This window comes from Leucoraja erinacea, chromosome 30, assembly GCF_028641065.1.
Source record: "Leucoraja erinacea ecotype New England chromosome 30, Leri_hhj_1, whole genome shotgun sequence".
Lineage (NCBI taxonomy): Eukaryota > Metazoa > Chordata > Chondrichthyes > Rajiformes > Rajidae > Leucoraja > Leucoraja erinaceus.
Genome location: NC_073406.1, coordinates 16264604 through 16284289, shown reverse-complemented (window position 1 = coordinate 16284289; position 19686 = coordinate 16264604). Strand labels below are relative to the sequence as shown.

At 48.2% G+C, this 19686-nt stretch overlaps 1 protein-coding gene across 5 annotated transcripts in view; it reads left to right on the top strand.

The window, feature by feature from the left end:
• The window catches only part of LOC129711697 (polyhomeotic-like protein 2), a 146240-nt gene that overhangs the window by 14518 nt on the left and 112036 nt on the right, over positions 1-19686 (top strand). For all 5 annotated transcript variants that reach the window (XM_055659561.1, XM_055659558.1, XM_055659564.1 and 2 more), the window contains exon 2: positions 1410-1514. The gene's annotated coding sequence lies outside the window, so the exon portion shown is untranslated. The remainder of the gene's footprint in view (positions 1-1409; positions 1515-19686) is intronic.

Sequence of the window (19686 nt, the reverse complement as noted above, 5' to 3'; positions counted from 1 at the left end):
ATAAGCTGTTAATAATGCTTTGCCCCGCCCAACCTTTGTGCAAAGTCTTTGCCACAACTCGAGTGCCTGGTGGGACAGGGAAAGGTTGGGCAGGCTAGGACTTTATTCCTTGGAGCGCAGGTTGAGGGCTGATCTTGTAGAAATATATAAAATCATAAGGGGAATGGATAGGGTAAATGCATAGTCTTTTCCCCAGGCTAGAATATCAAGTAATCGAGAACTAGAGGGTATAGGTTTTAGGCAAGAAGGGGAATGCGAAACCTTCCACATAGAAGATAGTGTGTATAGAGAACCAGCTGCAGGAGGAGCTATGTGTTGGAAAGAACTGCAGATGCTGGTTTAAATCGAATGCAGACACAAAATGCTGGAGTAACTCAGCGGGACAGGCAGCGTCTCTGGAGCGAAAGAATGGGTGACCTTTCGAGATCCTTCTTCAGACTGATGTCAGGGGAGTGGGCCCACTCGACCCGAAACATCACCCATACCCATACCATACACGCTGCCTGTCCCGCTGAGATACTCCAGCATTTTGTGTCAGCCAGAGGAACTGGTCGAGGCAAATGAGTGATATCCAGTCCACTGTACTACAAGATTACAGTAGTCCCACCAGTGTGCGGATACAGAATGTGTTTGGTCCAGGTATCTCCTTAAAAACCTGTCTGCCTGAGGTCCATGGTAGGTCAGAGTCTATGTAGTTGGTGATAGGATTCATGGGCAGATGGTGAAGGGCTTCGGAAGTTGGGTCTGTGGGATAGTCCCTGCCTCAACTAATCTCTTTCTTCAATGAAGGTGGCAGCTGTGAAATTCCATACACCGGCCACCCACCACCCTTTGTATTTGGATCCCTTCAAAAGTTACCCCCTCAGATTCCTATTCTCAACTACCTCTTCTGGCAACCTGTTCCATACACCCACCACCCTTCGTGTGAAAAAGTTACCCCTCAGATTCCTATTAAATGTTTTCCCCTTCACCTTAACCCTATGTCCTCTGGTCCTCGATTCACCTACTCTGGGCAAGAGACTCTGCGTCTACCCGATCTATTCACCTCATGATTTTATACACCTCAATAAGATCAACCCTCATCCTCCTGCGCTCCAAGGAATGGAGTCCCAGCCTACTCAACCTCTCCCTTGTCGCTCAGACCCTCTAGACCTGGCAACATCCTCGTAAACCATTGCAAGTTAAAATCTCCTTGCACTTTGATTAAATGCAGTTGAGAGGTAACAACAGAAATCACCCAGGTAGTAGGCTTGGAGCTTGTTTTGGGTAAAGATATGTAAACACTGGATGGAAGTTAAGGCTCTGCTCCTGTGCAACGGTCAGCACTAACCCAGCGTTAAATCGGCTGCAAGCACATTGGCTCGTGAAACAGACAGCTCAGTAAAACATTCACTTCTGGTTTCTTGCAGGTTTTTTTTACAGAGACCAAGGGATTTGTCTGAACAATGTTCAGGAGCAGAATTGGATATTGGATTCCAGCAGACAGTGTGGATGCGTTTGGGATCCAGATGTGGGTGAGTAATTTTTCATTTCCTGGGTAATATGTATAAACACGGCTCTTTCTGTAAATTCCACAACACTCCTAACGTGGAGTTAAAATAATGAGGTGTGATTTTATTGAGGCGTGTAAGATATTCTAAGGGGACATGAGCAGGGTAGATGTCAATGTTTCCACTTGTGGGAAAGTCTTGATTGAGGGGATGTGGTTATAAGGGGGCAGTCATATATAACTGGGGCGTCTTAGCGATTTCTTCTTGTAGACGGGTGAATCTTTGGAAAGCTCTACGAGGGTTGTGGGGAATGGGTCATTTGAGGTATTTGATAAAGGAAGTAGACACATTTTCAGAATATCAGAAAGTTGATCGGGGAAGAGGAGTGATGAAGAAAAAATGCTGGAGTTACTCAGCGGGTCGGGCAGCATCTCTGCAGAACATGGATTGGTGACGTTTCGGGTCAGGATCTTCCTTCAGGTGGATTGCAGGGAAGGGGTGGAGGGGAGACAGCTGGAAGTGAGGAGGGGAAGGACAAAGCCTGATGAGATGGATACATTTGATGGTCAGATGGTTGGACAAAGGCCGGAGATGAAAAAATCTAGTTGTGAAATAAGGATTGAAGAGTTGTGAGCAGTGAAGCCAGAGGAAGGAATGTAGTTGGGAAGGGAGGAGGGGAGAAATAGGTGCAAGTGCTGGTGGGACAAAGAGGGAGGGAGGGGGGAAGGAGGAGCGGGGGAGGATGTTTTAGTTAAAATTTGAGAATTCAATGGATTGTAAGCTACCCGAGCGGAGTTTGAGATGCAGTTCCTCAAATTTGCTAGTGGTCTCAGTCTGGTGATGGAAGAGGCCCAGGACCAAAAGGTGTGTGTGTGGGAATGGTTAATGGTTAATGACAATGAGATTCAGCAGGCCATCGCAAACTGAATGCAAAGTTCGTCAAAACTGTCGCCGAGTCAATGTTTGGTCTCGCTGGTGTAAAGGAGGCCACATAAGATGTAGTGCAGGAGGTGCGCATGAACCTCTGTCTCGGATAAGATCTTGGCCATAATCGTATTGAAAGGCAGGGCAGACTTGAGGGGCTGTGTGGCATACACCTGTTTATTTTCTTGTTCACTCATGTGATGTACAAGCCATGACCGAGCCTAATACTGGGGAGAAGGGAATTATTGAAGTCTCCTCGTGCAGGAGCACATTCCAGTCAAGGTCTTTGTACTTGGGATATGGGCATCGCTGGCATTTACTGCCCTTCCATAATTGCCCTGGAATCTGCAGGTGTGCCACAACCCTGAGTTGATGGAGAGTGGTGAACTTGGATTTAGACACAGTGGCAAAGAAGTGGCTGGTGATATGTTTCCAAATGGGTTTGTTGGATGGATGGACTGGGATCGAGCTGGAAGTCCAGACCTTTGGGAAGTTGAATGTGACTGTTTTGGGAGAAGCTGCTGGAGTTCGATGTCTGCTGGTGCTGGGGATGAATGTTTGGGTAGAGTTGTGCCCTTTCAATATGTTGAAGAATAGTTCTTTCGTATGTTAAGGCTGCACCAAGAAGACCATGTTTTACTTTGTTTTTTAAGAGACGCAGCATTGAAACGGCCCCTTCGGTCCACCAAGTCCATGCCAACCATCGATCAGCCCGTTCACACTAATTCTATATTATTCCCACTTTTGCATTCACTCCCTACACATTAGGGACAGTTTTAGAGGCCAATCAACCTTCAAATCATTACGACTTTGTGATGTGGGAGGAAACCCGTGCACCCGGAGGCAACCCACGTGGTCACAGAGACAGAACTTGCAAACTCCACACAGACAGCAGCCAAGGTCAGGATTGAACCTGGTCACAATTTTGAGTCGTAGATTGGTACAGCACTGAAACAGGCCCTTCAGCCCACCTTGTCCATGTCGACCATGTTGGGCATATTGGGCGAGTCCCATTTGACTGCATTTGACCCATAGTCTTTCTCAACACTTCCCATCCATGCATCTGTCCAAGGCACACAAGATGCGGTGGGAGAGGTGCCAATGGGATGGAGTATTATGTCTCCATGTTGAGATGTGCCAGAAGCTCGGTGGAGGTCCCCTGCCGTGGCTCCCAGTGAGATGCCCTCGACCGATGTGATCTCGGAGCTGCTGTCCTTGGCGTAGGTGTGATCTATTTTAACCCCCCACGCTCCTCTGCCTCGGCGATTAACTGAGTCGCCTTCCGGTTCATCCGGGGGTCAAAGATGGACCGGTCCAATGGGTCATGGCGCACGTCCACAAATAAAGAGGAGAAAGTGTGCCCAGAGTCGCCCTCATCCTGATGGCCACCTTCGTGTGTGGCTGCATCGGGCTGTGCTTGGATCCAAAGTATGTGGGCACAAGTATGTGGAGAATGGGCCTGGCACGTGATGCCATGAAATGTTCTTCTGGATCCAACATCTTTGACTGGGAATCCACTGGGCAATGGTCGTCACTGAAGGCGCTGCTGGACAAGGACTCGATGGATCCCGTGGGGTGGTCTCCTGTCGTGGTTGAATTTGTACCCCTGATAAATGGGTGGCACTCAGCTGGTTCAAAAGAGCAGCAGCTGTAGAAGGAATTGATTGCTTCGGGTGAGCTTGCTTTAAATGACGGCATTTCTGCAAATGCCGTGCGTCAGGCATTAAAATGTAATGACAGTGGACGAGGGCTGTGTGACACAGTAATTACTTGCTCGTGATATATTTGTGCAAATGAACAAAGCTCGTGCCTGACCTCCAAAGGCACGTTATCTGCTGCCAAAACAGACTCTCAAACTGCTGAAAATACTTGTTTTCTGAGTTTATTGTGGGGAGAACAATGCATCTATTTACATTGGAAACAGGGCAAGGAATCTGCACTCCGTATTGCGACCAGCCATTATTTGGCGGTGAAACCCGAGGGGTCCCCGGTCCCTTCTCGGAAACCTTCATAAAATTGGACAGCTGGCTCCGTGCTAGTTAATTAATGCTTTGTTTCCGGGTTTAAGTGGACAAAGCTTTTAGCAGCTCGAGTGTTTCCCTGATTCCTGGAGCCACATGAGGTAGAGTTTTATTTTCCTTTTGGCAGCGGTCCAGAGAGAGACTGCTCGCTTGGTTTCTGTCCAACTACTTTGCATTTCATCGCTGGAGTGCTCTATCGACCAAACAGGATTTAACAATTTTTTTTAATATCAATTCGTATGCTAATTATTGCTGTCAAATTATATTAATTAATTTAACGGATGAAAGGGTCTTTGCTTCCATTTCAGGCCTGCTGCAAAGCCCTAGGTTCTGTACACTTTTCTTTTGGGAAACTCACCTGAAATGTGTGTGTGTGTGTGGGAAATATTGTTTATCTGTTCGGTGAGAGAGCGCGGCCCCTTGAGTTGTGGTGTGGATGAGGTAGGCGCCGGTAAAATGCAAACCCCCAGTCTGAACCGTCCTTGGCAGTGCCGCTCGGTACGGAGTCCGATCGCTTACAGGTCAAAGGTTGCTGAGGGTCAAAGACCTCCTGTGGTCTCTGGTAAATGTTTTTTTGCTTCAGAGCGGCCGCTTTGGAGAGGTCAGGGTGAAGAGCAGGGATTGAGAAGGACTTGTCTGCTGTGTGGTTGGTTTTTCAACCTTGGCTGAGATTAGTGCTGCAGTTGGAGTGTTGGCTACAGCAACCCAGCAACACAGCTCTGTCAATGGAGGTTGTGCATGGACAGTGGGCTCAGGATCGGGGGGGGGGGGGGGGGGCAAGCAAGAATGGGGGTCGCCAGCTCAAAATGGACATTGTGGTCTGTACTGAGGTCTTTGTCAATGCTTGGATTGTTGGGCAAGCTCTTGGATAAGATGTTTGAACCAATGTCCGCCTCGATGGCACAACGTTACAGAGTTGCTGCCTTACAGCACCAGAGACCTGGGTTTGTTCCCAACTCCTATTGCTTGTCTGTACTGAGTCGGTACGTTCTCCCTGTGACCACGTGGGTTTTCTTCAAGATCTTCAGTTTCCTCCCACACGCCAAAGACGTACAGGTTTATAGGTTAATTGGCTTGGTATTAAGTGTAAAGTGTTCCGTGCGTGTGTGTAGGGCATTGTCAATGTGCCAGGACCGCTGGTCAGTGCAGACTCTGTGGGCCGAAGGGCCTTTTTCTGTGCTAGTTTCTCTAAAATTAAAATGATGTGTTAATTCTGCGATCTCCTGCACCCAGAAAGGCCAGGGCAGCGAGTGCTTGTGAACATCCACCTCGCCTGCAGGTTGCTATTCAAGTTATAGTTGTATGGTATGGAAATAGGCCCTTCAGCTCACCCTGCCCATCCTAACCGTTGCCATACAGGACTTTCCCCTTTTCCCTGCTTTGTCCCACTGCCCGATAAACCCTTTCCATTCCATATCCAATCAAATAGCTTTTAAACATTGTGGGTAGACAAAAATGCTGGAGAAACTCAGCCGGTGCGGCAGCATCTATGGAGTGAAGGAAATGGGTAACGTTTCGGGCTGAAACCCTTCTTCATACATTGTAATTGTACTCTGCCCCTTTATCTTGTTCTGGCAACTCGTTCCAGATATGGGGCACCCTCTGTGTGGAAGAAATTGCCTCTGAGGTCCCGGTTACAATTTTCCCCTCTCACAATTTAACCCTACGCTCTCTAGAGGTGGGTGGGGGGGGGGGGGGGGGGGGGGGTTTGTCTGTCTGTCTACCCTATCTGTGGCCCTCACATTTTATATACTTCTCTCAGGCCTCCCCTCAACCTCTGGCATTGCTGAGAAAGTCTTTAGCCTTTAGACATACAGTGTGGGAACTGACCCACCAAGTCCACGCTGACCAGTGTGCACCCCACACACTAACTCAATTTTCACAGAAGCCAATTATCTTGTTGGAGTGTGGGAGGAAACTGGAGTTCCCAGGGGAAACCCACGCAGTCAGAGGAAGAAGTTACAAACTCTGTACAGACTGCACCCGTAGTCAGGATCGAACCTGGGTCTCTGGCGCTGCAAGGCAGCCACTCTGCCGCTGTGCCGCCCTGGCCTAAAATTTGATTTTTTTTTCAGTTATTCCGAGGTGGTGATCCCTCGTTAGAGAGTCGCCCTCAACGGCCAGTCTGCCCAGAGGCGACTGTCTAGAAAACAATTGTAGACTGTCGTTACTGTGAGTAGCCAGTGTAAATGACCAGTTACAGCTTTAAGCACAGACTCTCTGCTCTCCGGTACAATGTGGGACTCCTGCCGACTGAAAGTGCTGTGGATTTTATTGCTGATCATGAGGTTTTTTTTTGCGCTAGTTTCCGATTACTCATGGGCATCATGCAGAACTTTCTGGATTAGAACGTCCAGGTGCTTTGCATTTGCTTACGTTCATTAGCCACACCCGAGCTGTTTTGTATATTGGTTTTTCGTGTGCATGTGTTCGGAATAAAGCAGCCAGTCCTTCAGCCCACCGCAAAACCAGAGTGGTAAAGAAGGCATATGATGTGCATGCCTTCATCGGTAATATAGCAAAAGGATTTGAGTGTAGGAGCAGCAAAAAGATTTAAGTATAGGAGCAGGGAGGTTCTACTGCAGTTGTACAGGGTATTGGTGAGACCACACCCGGAGTATTGTGTGCAGTTTCGGTCTCCAAATCTGAGGAAAGACATTTTTGCCATAGAGGGAGTACAGAGAAGGTTCACCAGACTGATTCCTGGGATGTCAGGACTTTCATATGAAGAAAGACTGGATAGACTTGGCTTGTACTCGCTAGAATTTAGAAGATTGAGGGGGGATCTTATAGAAACTTACAAAATTCTTAAGGGGTTGGACAGGCTAGATGCAGGAAGATTGTTCCCGATGTTGGGGAAGTCCAGATCAAGGGGTCACAGTTTAAGGATGAAGGGGAAATCCTTTAGGACCGAGATGAGAAAAATGTTTTTCACACAGAAAGTGGTGAATCTCTGGAATTCTCTGCCACAGAAGGTAGTTGAGGCCAGTTCATTGGCTATATTTAAGAGGTAGTTAGATGTGGCCCTTGTGGCTAAAGGGATCAGGGGGTTTGGAGAGAAGACAGGTACAGGATACTGAGTTGGATGATCAGCCATGATCATATTGAATGGCTGTGCAGGCTCGAAGGGCCGAATGGCCTACTCCCACTCCTGCACCTATTTTCTATGTTTCTAATATGTGTGTGGGGATCGCTGGGCGGCATGGACTCAGTGGGCCAGTGGGGAAGAACCTATTCCTGAATATGGTGGTGAATGCTTTAATATTTTCTGCCCAGCAGTATTTAGAAACCCCATAGAAATAGTTTTGTAGAAGGCCTGTCTCCCAATCTGTGGGTCCCGAAACATCACCATTCCTTCCCTCCAGAGATGCTGCCTGTCCCGCTAAGTTACTCCAGCATTTTGTGTCTATTTCCGCATCGCCATGTGTGCAGTTGAGACAAAACCTGTTTGGATTATGAATTTGGCTCGTGCACTAGTTTTGCATCCCTGTGGAGCACTCCCTCCCGACACCCCCCCCACCACCACACTGTTGTTAGAGCCCCTCCCTTTGTTTTAATTGCTATTATTATGTGGAGGTTTATAGGAGCACATTATACTGGCAGAGATTTTAAAGAACTCTGTCAAATGCTGGCGAATCTGTGGGATTCATTGCCACATACGGCTGTGGACGCCGTCAATGGATATTTTTAAGGCAGAGGTTGACAGATTTTTGATTAGTAGGGATTATGGGGAGAAGGCAGGAGAATGGGGTAGAGAGAGAGAAAGATAGGTCAGCCACGATTGAATGGCGGAGTCGACTTAATGGACCAAATGGCCTGCTTCTGCTTTTGGAACATATGATCATAATAAATTATAAACCATAGGGGGCTCTGGGTGAAGAATGTAAAATGTATAATCGAAGGTGACGTTGGCCTGGAGTTCTAGCTTGTGTTTTGACCACATGCGGCTAATTGGGGATCCAGATGTGCTTAATCGCATTCCTCGCTAGAACAATAAGACGCCTGCGATCCTGGTCCCCGACGTGTAGCTTAGGCATCTGCATCAGTAATGGAAGCCAGTGAAGCACATCTGGAGCCGCAGCTACAGCCCCAGTGTGGGTCTGGGCCGCTGGGTGTGCAGTCACTTCAATAACCCTGCATTGAAATCTGGATTGGGTGTTGCAAATCCCTGAAGTACCTGGTTTAGTTTAGTTTAGAGACGCAGCGTGGAAACAGGCCCTTCGGCCCACTGGGTCTATGCCGACCAGCTATCGCTGGTCTGCATAGACCCAGTGGGCCGAAAGGCCTGTTTCCACGCTGTATACCACCGGTTATACACTGATACTACCCGACACACACTAGGGACAATTTACGATTTTTGCCAAGCCAATTAACCTACAAACCTGTACTTTTGTTTTGTAGTGTGGGATAAAACCACGCAGGTCACGGGGAGAAGGTACAAACTCCGTACAGACAGCACCTGTAGTTGGAATCGAACCTGGGCCTCTGGTGCTGAAAGGCAGCAACTCTACCGCTGCGCCCCCGTGCTGCCCACTGTGGTGTCGCAATTGGACACTTTTCCCTCCCCCCCCCCCCCCCCTTGCAGGGAGGTGATCTCCTGTCCTTCCTCTAACCTATGGTACACAAAAAAAAATGTAGAAACTCAGCGGGTGCAGCAGCATCTATGTAGCGAAGGAAATACGTTTCGGGCCGAAACCCTTCTTCTAACCTAGTTTGGTCCCAACAGTGGTGATGCTGCTCCCAGGATGTTCCGGGGTAATGAGAATAGTGGACATAGGCTGGACCTTGTCAACAGCACTTCATCCTGCGAGTCGATAGGAACGCGAGCCCCTTTTGCCCTTTAGGGCCAATTTCGGCATTGAGTGGGTTGGGTCTGGCTCCCACTACCTTAAACCCACTACCACCCCTTCTCTGGTCTCTGCATCCATTATTGCTTTTATTGTGTGCTAACCAGTTAGTGGGAAGACTATACATGATTACAATTGAGCCATCCACAGAGTACAGTTACAGGATTAAGGGAATAACGTTCAGTGCAAGGTAAAATCCATTAAAGTCCAATAGAAGATAGTCGGAGGGCCTCCAATGAGGTATATGAATGCTCAGGACTGTTCTCTAGTTGTCGATAGGATGGTTCAGTTGCCTGATAACAGCTGGGAAGAAACTGGAGGTGTGCGTTTGCACAACTGAAAAGGCACACCTGAATCTGGAGGTGTGTGTTTTCACACTTCTGTACCTCTTGCCTGATGCGAGAGGGGGTGGGGGAAGGGAAGAGGGAGTGACCAGAGTGGTCCTTGATCATGCCGGTAGCCTTACCATGACAGCGTTCAGTGTGAATGAAGTAGGTAGGAGACTGGTTTGTGTGAAGGTCTGGGCTGCGTCCACAACTCTCTGCGGTCTTGGATGGAGCTTTGATTAACGATACGGTGATCATTGGAACAGCGTGTGACCAGTGGGTTGTCACTTGTCGTTCTCCTGGTGGTTTGAGGTGGATGTGCCGACTTGCATTGTGCCTGTAGGTGTCCGTGTTGCCGTAGAATCACTGCTGGTTGGACGGAGACTGCTGTGGGATCTCGCCCAACTACCCTGGAAAACCCTTGCATTTTGGACCCAGCGTAGTTTGTTCGCTCCAAGCACTCAGTTTTTCCGCAACGTTAATAGATACTTTTTATTGGCAGTGTAAACGCCGAGCCAGTGAATGACATTCTGCTCTCGGCGTTTCGCTGTGGCCTCAAGGCACTGGGAAGATGGTGGAGGAAAACTATGTGGAGGACTGTAAAGCAGTTACGTGAGGAAGCTTGTGGTGAGTGTGGAGCATCAGTGTGTAACACTGCCGCTTGTCTACCAGTGTTTCACTCAAAGTAATCAATTGCTGTGGGTAACATTGCATTGTCCTTCAGTGGGTATTTTTAAGCCAGAGGTAATTAGATTCTTGATTAGTATGGGGTTTTGAGGTTATGGGGGGAAGGCAGAAGAATGGGGTTAGGAGGGGGAAGGTAGATCAGCCATGTAGACTTGATGGGCCGAATGGCCTAATTCTACTCCTATTCCTTATGGCTCTATGACCTCTGCCATAGGTGGTCTTGTGCCAATGGGTGAGGTGGGCACTCTGCATCAATGGGCAACAGAAGCTGTTGTTCAGGATGCCAGAGGAATGAAGGGGAGTGATCCCAGCACTGGGACAGAGGGGGAGCTGGTCGCCGCTGAACATTCTGGTCACTGGTAGCAGCCCCCTGCCTGTTCCCAGCAAGATGCTACCAGGCACAGAGTCAGGATGAGTGGTCGGCCCCTTGGGACTGAGACGTGAAGGGATACCTTCACATGGAGAGCGCTGAATCTTTGGCGTGTTCATCCACAGGGCTGTGGTTCTGAGTGATTGATTCGTGGCCACTAGGTTGTCTCTGAGACTCAAGGTTGACCATGATCAGGAACAGCTTCACACAGACCTGCCATCGAGGACAGGATCGAGCCCAGGCCTCTGGTGCTTTTAGGCAGCAGTTGCCACCCATCTCCCACCTGTTCTAAGGATTAACCATGGGATCATCTGTCATTGTCAAGACCAGCTGAGCTTGGACGTGATCTGTTCTGATGTGAGCAGTGTGGGGATGTCCCTGGCCTGGGTGGCCATGCACCCGCGACAGAGTAGCGGACAGCAGCCCTGGTGAAGGTGGGCTTGTCTAACCTGGTCTTATTTGGTAATGCAGTGTTAGTCGTGTGCGGGTCTTGTCTGGGGAACTGTAGCTGCCTCGCACTCTTCACCTGCAATAGCCCATTGTGTGACCCTCCTTGGCCGTACCACAGCTCTCTCCCCCTTGGCTTTGACACCTCCATCAGCGCTGGAGGTGATGCTCACTGACCTTGCGTTGATGCTTCACAGCGCTTTAATCGTCTGTACTCAAGCGGTCTACTCATTAATCCAAAGTAACATCGGATATCTCGTTCCCTCGTTCGCTGGCTTTCCAAGAATCCTCTCCATAAATTCAGTTCAAAGCCAATTCTGATGTATCATGTTTCTTTGTTCCTTTTTTTAGCTCAATTGCAAGGCTCTGGAGACCTGCCCCACGGTAACCTCTTCTCATTGTTAAAGAGTCACGGAGTCATTCAGCACAGAAACAGGACCTCCCGTCCTGTTTGTCCAGGCTGGCCAAGATGCCTTAACTACACTAGTGCTGTTTGTGCAGGTTTTGGCCTATGTCCCTTTAAACCTTTCCTTCATTCTCTCCAGAGATGCTGCCCGTCCCGCTGAGTTACTCCAGTGTCTATCTCCCCTTTAACCTTTCCTATCCTTTAAATGTTATTATAGTTCCTGCCTCAAACGCGTCCTCTGGCAGCTCGTTCCAACCCTCTGTGTGAAAACCGTACCCATTAGATTTTTATTCAATCTTGCCCCTCTCAAATTCAACTTCTGCCCTATAGTTTTTGATTTGCCCAACCCAGGGAAAAAGACTTGAGATTGACTTACCCCAATCATCAAAATATTCGGATGGATCCAGGAAATTATTAAAAAGATCAGTGGGAACAGAGAGAAGATTCAGAAGCCAGGGTTCAGTTCCCTGGGATGTACAAGGTTATAGGTGGGGGGTGGGGGAAACGTTTGGGTATCCGGGGGCTCTGAGGGACGGGGGAAAACCTCTTCTGCTGGGACAAGGTGCAGGGTCCTGAAATGTTACCCTGGGATTCGGGAATGGAATACAGAAGTGGTATACAGAGATTAAGAGATTGGCACCTTGGTGTGGCGCAGTGGTAGAGTTGCTGCCTTCCTGCCCCCGGAGGACCTGGGTTCAAAGCATGACCTTTGGTAATGTGTGTATGGAATTAGCACGTTCTCTATGTGACCGTATGGGTTTTCTCCAGGTGCTCCGGTTTCCTCCCACACTCCAAGATTATGCAGATTTGGAGGTTAGTTGGCTTCTGTAAATTGCCCCCTAGTGTGTGGGATACAATAAGTGTACGGGATGATCGATGCTTGGCACGGACTCGTGGGCCGAAGGGCCTGATTGAACGCTGTATCTCCAAAACTAAAAACTAAAACTTGGACCAATTGTTGGTTTATATCGGGGATTGGCAGAGCTTTGCTCTCCAGGTGCACGAGGAGATATGAACCAAAGGTGGATGTCTCCAAGATGCCACAATCTAAGTGAATGACGGGGCGGGCTGAATGGGCTCCCGCCCCTGTGTGTACATCTCCTGTGGTGACGTGCACTGATTGATGTTCGAACAAGGATGTCCTCGGCTGAACTGCGGCTCTATTGGCATGCACCCGTGACTGTCTCCTCCCGAATACCTGGGGCAGTAGGTGTTCCTCCTGAATAATCCAGTAACACAGGCTCTGGGAATGATCTGTGGACCTGCAGACTCTGTCTAAAACAGGAGGGAGATGGAAGCCCCAGTCAGCTACACTAGCTGGGTCATCTGCTCCGTGGAATCTTGCAACAGCATCCTGTATTTCCGCCGTGCCTTTGACAACGTAAAGGGCTCTGCCCTTCCCCACAATATACTCCCTACCCTCTTGCCACAGCCTCACTTGGACCTCTTTCCAAGGGCATCTGATGACTGGTTGTTTGCTGCCTTGTAATATATGGCGCTCCTTCAAGGACAGACTTGGCACTGGTTTATAGCTGTGCTCTTTGGCACAGTCTAAGATTTGCGTTCAATTTAGTTTGGAGATACCGTGCAGAAACAGGCCCTTCGGCCAACCGCATCTGTGGGGAAAGGAACAGACTTTGTTTCAGCCCATCCCTTAGTGTCGAGTTGGGAGAGCTGTTGGAACATGGGCTTGGTAGAGCGGGAGAATGGGGCCCATCTTCGCAATGGTTCCTTTCCCTCCAGTGCGTGCGTGTGTGTCTCTCGCTCTCTTGCTCTCTCGTTCTCACAGGGAAGAGGCAGAAAACACGGGCCGGTTTTTGGTTGCTACCTAAAATTGTTCAGTTCGCTGTTCATAAAATAAAAAGAAACAAAGTGCTGGAGTAACTCAGCAGGTCAGGCAGCATCCCTGGAGAACATGGATAGGTAGACAAAAGTGCTGGGTAAACTCAGCAGGTGAGGCAGCATCTATGGAGCGAGGGAAATAGGCAACGTATCGGGTCGAAACCCTTCTAGGTTTCTACCTTTGATTTTCCAGCATCTGCAGTTCCTTCTTAAACTTCTTGAACATGGATAGGTGATGTTTTAGATCGGGGCCTCTTCTTCAGACCAGCACCTGCAGTTCCTTGTACTGTTCTGTGTGTGTGTTGATCACTAACTACCTCTGTAAGGATCCTATACCTATCTCTTGTATTCACCCCACATTCTAATCAAATCCTCCATGATGCTACCCTTGGGGCAATTTTTAGTGTCCAATTTGACTACCGACCCGCATGGCTGGGATGTGGGCAGGAACCCCACGCGGTCACAGGGAGAGCTTGCAAACTCCACGCAGACAGCAAGGGAGTTGGGTTTGAACCTGGGTCTCCGACGTGTTAGCACGGTGACTTGGGCCACTTAGTTCAAATGATTGTTTTTGTCGGAGTTGGGGGAGATGTGCTCTGTCTGAAGTGTGAAGGAACATGAGGGGGGGTGGGGGAGGCGGGAGCTGCGCGTGTGATCCTTTGTTCCTTGTTAGGGAGCCAAATGTTTTTTTTCGTTCTCTCTGGGCATCGCCTCATTTTCCTTTGAAAGGTGGTCGGGAATAAAAGCTGCCAAGAAAATTACTGTAGGCAATGGATTTGTGGTTGGGTTATTGTTCAGCTGCATGCAGTAGATATGGAGCATTCCAAACCCATCAGCGATGTTCCCAGCGTGGCTGCCTCATCTGCAGGGTTGCTGCATTAGTGAAGCCTCGTCACTGCCCAGAGGCTACACGTTTCCTGTCTGTGCTGTTTCATTTACTCTGTGTCCAAATACTAAACCCTCGGCACTCTCCCTGATATTTTACAGATGTATAATATAATCTGTTCTTAAAAGGGCACTGCCTTTGTGGGGAGCTGTTCATTTACAAATACTTCCACTTTATTTGTGGAATGTTAAAGAGAATTGTTTAGTTTAGAGGTACAGCACAGAAACAGGCCCTTCTGCCGGCCGAGTCCATGCTGACCATCGATCACCTGTTATCCCACTTTCTCATTCGCTCCCGAGATAATTGGGGGCAATTAACCTACAAACCCGCATGGTCTTTGGGGGGGATGTGAGAAGAAACCAGAGCAGCCGGAGGAAACCTGTGTACACAGGAGGAACATGCAAACTCCACACAGACAGCACCTGATAACAGAATAGAACCTGGGTCTGAGGCAGTGGTGCTACCAGTTGCCACCCCATTGTGTCTAAGCTTCGAGACCTTATCAGAAGCAAGACTGCGCCCCACCTTGCAGCAGTGTCTGTCCATCTCCAAATTACTGTGGCCGAGGCAGTTCAGAGTGGCACGGTGGCGCGGCAGAGTTGCTGCCTTGGACCCGAGTTTGATCCTGACCATGGGTGCTGTCTGTATGGAGTCTGTACGTTCTCCCCATGACTGTGTGGGTTTTCTCCGGGTGCTCCGGTTTCCTCCCACACTCCAAAGACCTGCAGGTTTGTAGGTTAATTGGCTCTCTGAATGTCCCTAGTGTGTAGGAGAGAGCTAGTGCACGGGGTTCGCCGGTCAGCATGGACTCAATGGGCCGAAGGTCCTGATTCTGCGCTGTGTCTCGAAACTAAACTAAATTGTATTTCTGAATTGCATTCTGCAACCTGTGGGATTCCCTCGAGTTGTTCTCGGCATTTTAAATACACTTGGACCTTGACAAAAGGGCACGTGGATAGGAAAGGTTTAGAGGGATATGTATACCTTTACATGAGGACTCTTGCATACTTGTACTGTATGCAATCTCACTGTACCAAGTACATGTGACAAAGTATCTTCGCTCCATAGATGCTGCTGCACCCGCTGAGTTTCTCCAGCTTTTTTGTGTAACTATCTTTCAATCAACTTTGGCCCCCTTGCTTGAAGCCCATGTTCTTTAATATTTGACATTTCTACCCCAGGGGAAAAGATTCTGTGCCAGTTAAACCGTTCTAACTAAGATGCAAAATTAACTAGGATTTATCCTAACCTGTAGTTCATTAACCCAGGTTTACACACTCAGTTGACAATATTTCTGCCTGTCAAGAGTCTTTGGATTACAGACGGTTCACAGAACCCTGAGAGATCCTGGGGAGTGACTGTATTTTAAAAAAAGAAGAAAAAAAGAACAGTTCTGGAGAGTTTCAACCTGGTATAAGCGTCAACTCTGATCCTAAATCCTCTCTCCGAAAGATTAAATGTGTAAATTTGCCTTCCTGTTTACTTGCACCGAGGCTCGGAACACCAACACTGTTTCGAAGTTATAATCAAGGGAATTCTGTGTCTGCCCTTTCACCCTCTGCTCTTCGTTGTATATTACTGGTTGGTACGAAATGTCCACCCATTGTGTGTCCTCCCGGGTACAGGAATCAGCATGTACTTTAAAGTGGTGTCACAATTTCTCCCCCTCCTTCCCTCAGTCACCCAGCTCCTTTCCCCCCTTTGTCCGCTCACCACCCCCGTTCCTGACGCCCCCACTTTCCTTTTACATCCCACCTCTTTCTCCTCCTTCCTGTCCCTGTCCACTAATATCTTTCCCTCTGGTTTTATACTTGATTCCCGTTCTTTCCTTATCTGACACCCTTTTGTCTCCTTACTACCTCCAGCCGCGTACTCCGCCAATGATCTGCCAATCGTTCTAATGCCAATCACTGGACTGAAGAAGGGTCTCGACCACGAAACGTCGCCCATCCCTTCTGTCCAGAGATGCTGCCTGTCCCGCTGAGTTACTCTAGCATTTTGTGTTTAACCTCGCGGGGGGGGAGGGGAGCAAGAGAACAAAAAAAAATAGTTTTCCATGGAGCCACACTGGATGACACAGAGGTGGTGGTGTTAACTAAGAGAGGGTAGGAGACAGATTGGAATTTTCTTTAGGATATCAGCAGGCGTCTGATGTCCACTTTCTACTTAAACCATCCTGATAAAGGTATCTGGACCCACTATCTCAAAACCTTTCACGATCTGGCGGATATTTCAGAACGATCACCTTTAGTTCTTCTCCACCACCACCTAGAGATTGACCCAATCTCTTCATCACCTCTGTAAAGTTTGGCGTGGTGCAGCTTGTAGAATCACTGCCTCACAGTGCCAGATACCTGCTGCTGTCTGTGTGAAGTTGCCATGATCTCCCTGTGACCTTGTGGGTTTTCTCTGGGTGCCCAGGTTTCCTCCTGCATCACAAAGACATGCAGGTTGGTAGATTAATAAGTCATTGTAACGTGCCTCTATTGTGTGGGTGAGGGGTAGAATCTGGGAAGGGAGTGATAACAATATGGAGAGAATAAATTTGAATTAACCCAGTGTCAGATTAGTGTAAATGGGTGTTCTCAGTCCACAGTGTGGACCTGCTGGGCCAAATGTCTCGTTTCCATGCTGTATCTCTTTGCTTCAATAGCACGGCCAAAACTGGACATTATTCCCCAGGTGCAGTCTCGCCAGTTCTCTGTTGAATTTCATCAAAACTTCCCTGCACTTTTACTGCCTAGCATTCGCAATGAGGGCCAATATTCCATTAACTCTCCTAATTACATGCAACCCGCACGTTAATATTTGTTTCATGCACTAGGGCTCCCAGAACTCTCAGTACCGCATTATTTCAGGCTCGCTCTGCTTAAATAATAATTTACTGTTTCTGTTCTAAACTGGATAGCCTTGCAATTTCCCACATTGTAGTCAGGCTGCCAACTTTTTTTTTTGCCCACTTGCTTAACCCTTTGCAAGTTCTTTGTCTCTTCCTTGCAACTTTTGCTTGCTCTCCAGTCTGGAATCACCAGCAAACCAGGCCTCTGGTACACTGCGTCTCTTCCTCCGCGCTGTCGGAACAGATTGTAAGCAGCTGAGGCCCCAGAGCCGATCTCTGTGGCACCACTCTCGTTACTGACTGACAAATGGAAAATGACCGTTATCCCAACTGCGTTATCTGTTGAGTTGCACATTCCCCTAATATATCCCCCTGGGCATTTCTACATTTTATATACAGTACCCTATCAAATGCTTTCTGGAAATCTATGTCTAGTTTATCCTCGAGGTAGATACAACATGCTGGAGTAACTCAACGGGTCAGGCAGCATCTCTGGAGAGAAGGAATGACGAAAGGTCTCAACCTGAAAAGTCACCCATTCCTTCTCTCCTGAGATGCTGCCTGTCCCGCTGAGTTACTCCAGACACTTTTGTGTCTTTCTTCGATTTAAACCAGCATCTGCAGTTCCTTCCTGCACTTACTTTATCCTCTGGTTTTGGTATTGGTTTGCGATTGTCAAGTGTACCGAGATGCAGTGAAAAGCTTTGCATTCTATCCAGTCAAATCATGCAATACATAGGAACAATCAAAACCATGCGCAGGTAGCAATGATAGGTCTGAAGAAGGGTTTCGGCCCGAAATGTTGCCTATTTTGAGTCTGAAGAAGGGTTTCGGCCCGAAACGTTGCCTATTTCCTTCGCTCCATAGATGCTGCTGCACCCGCTGAGTTTCTCCAGCTTTTTTGTGTAACCTAGCAATGATACTTTATGGCCACCTGTACCTTGGTACAGTGGGAAAAAAAATGTTTTGCATGCAATCCGGTAAAATCATAAGGCAGATGTCATCTAGACAGGTACACAAAGAGTTGCCATGTTTCTGGTGCTGAGAAAGTTCCAAAAGTTCTTAGTACGGTCTTACCTTCTCGCAGTGGAAACCAGCCCTGTCACCACTCGTGGCTGCAGACAGCCCTCCCACCGGGTCCCCCTTTGTTGTCGGCGTCTCTCCGCCACTCGCTTGGCACCGCGCCACGCCGCATCTATTGGCCGGATTAGCCTGACGTTCTTTGGGGGGAAATTGAATTCTCTCCAGGATATTTGGAAAATTATAAAATACAAATAGAATTGGCAAAGTTTTACGAGAGGGAAGTTGTGTTTGACTAGTTTCTTGGATGAAGAAATTGCAGAGTGTTGTGGATGTAGTCCAGTCCTCACACAGACCAGACTCCTCACCATCAACTACATCTACACTTAACATAGAAAATCACCAAGTGCTGGAATAACTCCATAACTACAACACTGTGGTGTTAAAGTTACAGAGAGGGTGTAAATATATTTTTAAAGTGGAAGATTCACAATAGTAGACAAAAGCTGGGGAAACTCAGCAGGTGAGGCAACATCTATGGAGCGAAGGAAATAGGCGACGTTTTGGGTCGAGACCCTTCTTCAGACCTGGGTAGGTTGGCAGATTGGGGCTACACCCCATGGGAGGGGGACAGTTCATTAATCTGATAACAGCGGTGAAGAAGGTGTTTCTCAGTCTGGTGTTGCGTGCTTTCAAGCTGTTGTATCTTCATACCCGACAGGAGGAGGGGGGGGGAATGACTGGAATGAAAATGGTCTTTGGCTGCTTTCCCGAGGCTGCGTAATGTGTGGGAAAGTGTAGACCCGAACCATCATCTACCCATGTCCTCCAGAGATACTGCCTGACCTCCTGAGTGATTTCCAGCACTTTGTGCCTCTCTGGGTTAAGTATAGATGTGGTTGATGGTGGGGAGTCTGGTCTGTGTGAAGGACTGGACTACATCCACAACTCTCTTCAATGTATTTATCCTCTTGTAAATCCATGCTGATTCTCTTAGTCTTTTATGATTTTCCAAATATCCTGGAGATAATTACATTTTCCAAAGACTATGTCAGACTAATCCAGCCAATAGGGTCCATCGTTCTCCTTTCTCATTTCTTGAATGGTGTTGATACATTTGCTGTTTTCTAATGAGGTTGAGGCAGCATCTGTGGCCAGACAATGTTTTGGGGCAATCTGAAGAAGAGTCCTGAATCGAAATGCCGTCGATCCATTCCCTCCACAGATGCTGCCTGGCCCACTAAGTTCCTCCAGCACTTTGTGTTTTGTTCAAGATTCCAGCACCTGCAGTTCCTCATGTCTGCCATTTTCTAATCCTCTGGGATCTTGCTCGAATCCAGGAATAGATTACAACGAATGCCACATTCTTAAGACTCACTGATACCGGCCATTGGAGCCACAGACATGAAACTAACTGCATGAAGAACTCAGGAGGTCAGACAGCATCTGTGGAGGCAGGGGGAAGGTCAACATTCTGGGTTGAGAAATAACATCAGGATTTGGGTCCTGGGAGCTTGTCAAGATGTTGCCACATCAGTTTGCCCAGTAGTTGTTCTGTGTTGATGTTTTGGGTTCCACTGC